Raw genomic sequence first — 3,701 nt, forward strand, 5'->3', positions numbered from 1 at the left:
GTGTATGCTCTTTCCGCGTTACTGGAGAGTGATCGACGCCATACGATTTGTCAGCTGGCCCGAGAGACAGGATTAGCGCATACAACTGTGCTTCACATTCTGAAGGAACGCCTGGGAATGAGAAAAATTGCATCATGATGGGTTCCGCATGATTTGACAGAAATGCAGAACTGACAAGCTGTGGCTGATCTGTTCGATCGATGGGGCTGGGAAGTGCTGTACCATCCACCATACGCCCCGGACTTAAGCCCTTGTGACTTCGACTTGAATCCTAAGATGAAGGAACCACTTCCTGGCATTCACATCAGAACTGTTCCAGAGATTCTTCAGGCAGTAGACCGCTCCACTCAAACTATCAACATAACAGGTGCTGCTAAAGGTATCCTACGACTTCCACATCGCTGGCAACGGGTTGTATACAATGCTGGTGAATACATTGAAGGACAGTAAAACTTTGAAACATGTATCTATTTTGTATCAGTTGTAAATAGTTGCCACTATTAAAGTTCCAACACTCGTATGTACCATTTTCAAACCAAATGCTCCTCTTGCAAAGGTTGTTGAGGATATAGTGAAGCTTGGTAAAGGCCTTACCAAGCAAGATCATATTATTACAGTGGGAGGGCCAGGAAACAGCCTGGATAGAAACTATCATTATTCAATTGAAAATGACCTCAACTATATTGCAGAGAGGACATCAAGCACCAATGTGGGATCTGTCAGCCTCTTTGAGAGGCATGACAACCCATGGATGAATGGGAGGGTTAGGAGCATGAATCTAAGGCTTGATAGGGCCCTGATGGGTCATGACATGCCTCACATTGGTGTCACTGACACATCATCAATTGCGAGGGAAGATTACACAATGTATGGACTGCACCTGAGCTCTCGAGGCAAGAAGAGGTTCACGCAAATTATTGCTGAGATTGTTGTTGGTGATCATGCATCAGGTATATGAGTAAGCAGTATTCCTATTATAACCAATGCTAGGGTGTCTCCTTTTTTAGATTAAATTCAAAAGCACCAAGATGCCTAACATACTGTGATGTATTTGCGCTATGCAATTAACAATCTGAACGGCGTCTTCAGTGGCAAAAACACGTTACACCGGCCTCGGTGGACATGAAACCTGAGGTGGCAGAACAACGAGAAGCACCCGTACAAGACGCTCCAGTGATACCTGTCAGTGAACCTGAAGAATTGATGCCAAATACCCAAATAGAGACAATGGCCTGCCCAGAAAAGATAGAGACATGTCTAGAAGAAGAAAAGCCGGCCTCAGTAGACATGAAACCTGCAGCGGCAAAACAAAAAGAGGTCCCCACAGTGATACCGGTCGTAGAACCTGAAGAAAAAACAATGGATACCAGACAAGAGATGATGGCCTGCCAAGAGATGGAGGCACGTCTAGAAGAAAAAGAGCCGACCTCAGTGGACAGGAAACCTGAGGTGGCCCAACAACGAGAAGTCCCCAACGAAGATGCCGTAGTGAAACAGGTCAAAGGACGGAAGAAGTGGCATAGGAGCAAGAAGCAAGCCGTAGGGCCAATGAAAATATCTTTATAGATAATGCAAGGTTAAGCTCTTCTTGTATATCTCCTAACAGTCAATGGCCTCTCTGACAATGATGCTCAATTTCTTGCAGTAAATAATATTATTGCAGAAGTAAATTCAACACCCTTGAAACAGAGAACCAGAAAAATAAATAGTGAAACCACTGCTCAATTTCAACATTTATTAGAAAATGAAACATGGGAACCTGTTTTCAAAAATAAGGATACAAATTACAAGTTTAACTCTTCATTACATATTTTTCTAAATATCTTCGAAGCCAGTTTTCCTATGGAGAATAAGAGTGTAAGTAGAATAAAAAACCACTGGATAACACAAGGAATAAAAATATCTTGTAAACATAAAAGGCATCTGTATGTAGACAGCAGGAGCAGCAATAAAACCCTATATGAGAGCATACAGAGTTATAAATGAGGCTAAAAGGCAGCATTACTGTAGGCTTATAGCAAAATCGAATAATCACATAAAAACAACCTGGAATATAATAAAACATGAAACATGAAAATGACATCTGACTGAACAGATACCATCTCTCCTTATAAATGATGAACAAGTTCAGAACTCAGGATAAATTGCAGATGCCTTCAATACTTTTTTTCTAACAATTACAGCAAATCTAAACTTGCATCATGAAGTGAGAGATTTCATTTTTAAGAGAGGCATTTCCTAGAAAATTCCCAGGTATTAAAACCATTCGAACCACTGAAACTGAAATAGAAAGTACAATACATTCCCTCATAGCAAAAAACTCTTCAGGTTATGATGGAATAACAAGCAAAATTTTAAAAGTTTGTGTGCATCTCTAATCAGTAGCCCATTAACTCAAATCTGTAATCACTCACTATCCACAGGAATCTTTCCTGATCTTCTTAAGATTTCAGTAGTAAGACCACTATATGAAAAAGGGGACAAGACTAGTATGTCAAACTACATGCCTGTTTCACTGCTCACGACTTTCTCTAAAGTACATGAAAAAGTTATGCACAATAGGTTAAGCCATTATCTTCAGAGTAACAATATACTAGTCCCAAAATAGTTTGGCTACAGGAAAGGAATTTCCATTGCAAATGCAGCCTTTAAGTTAACAGACAGTGTGTTGAAATCTATTAATAAAAAAATGCATGTTGGTGGAATAGTCTGTGACTTGGCAAAGGCTTTTGACTGTGTAAATCATGAAATTTTATTAACTAAATTACATTTTTTTGGCATTCAATGAACAACGTTAAGTTGAAAAAGCTAAATAGTTCCGTTCAGTGGGTCTTATTAATATTTTCTTATTTCAAGTCAGACTGAATGGAACTGTTTAGCTTTTTCATAATATTAGCGTAACGGACCAGAATGAAAAAAATAAAAAACATTAAGCTGGTTCAGATCCTACCTAACAGATAGAAAACAAAAGATTGAAATAAAATCATCAAATTCAATCCAAGGTACCTACTCAAATTGGGGAATAATAAAACATGGAGTTCCACAGGGGTCAATTTTGGGGCCTTTGCTCTTCATACTTTATATAAACAACCTCCCTCCTACACTAAGGACCTCATCAGTACCTATAATATTTGCAGATGACACTAATGTTATAATTTCTGGTAAAAATTTAGATGATTTCTGCATGTTATCAAGCAAGGTTCTTTCACAAATGTGTAAATGGTTCTCTGCATACAAGCTGTCCCTGAACCTAAAAAAACAAATGTAATAAAATTTATAACAAAAAGCTCACCACAATATCCATTAAACATAGGATATAATGATAAATATATAGAAGAGGGAGTAAATTCCTTGGCTTGAAAATTAATAATAATTTTAATTGGAAAAACCATATCGATCAGTTTATTCCAAAGCTAAGTAGAGCATGTTATGCAGTTAGATTCATGTTACATATCAGTAACATTGACACTCTCAAATCAATCTATTTTGCTTACTTTCACTCTTTAATGAAGTATGGAATAATTTTCTGGGGTAATTCATCTGACAGTAAAAAGGTATATACATTGCAAAAGAAAATTGTTAGAATCATGATGGGTGTCAAATCCCATAATTCCTGTAGAGATCTATTTAAGAGACTACAGATCTTAACTTTTCCTTGTGAATATATATATTGTCGCGTATTGGGCGTATAACGTGACAAA

General features: G+C 37.8%; 1 protein-coding gene across 1 annotated transcript in view; it reads right to left on the bottom strand.

Moving 5' to 3' along the window:
• The window catches only part of LOC111873017, a 25,760-nt gene that overhangs the window by 12,668 nt on the left and 9,391 nt on the right, over window positions 1-3,701 (bottom strand). The gene's annotated exons all lie outside the window — the stretch shown is intronic.

Source organism: Cryptotermes secundus, unplaced genomic scaffold, assembly GCF_002891405.2.
Source record: "Cryptotermes secundus unplaced genomic scaffold, Csec_1.0 scaffold1175, whole genome shotgun sequence".
Lineage (NCBI taxonomy): Eukaryota > Metazoa > Arthropoda > Insecta > Blattodea > Kalotermitidae > Cryptotermes > Cryptotermes secundus.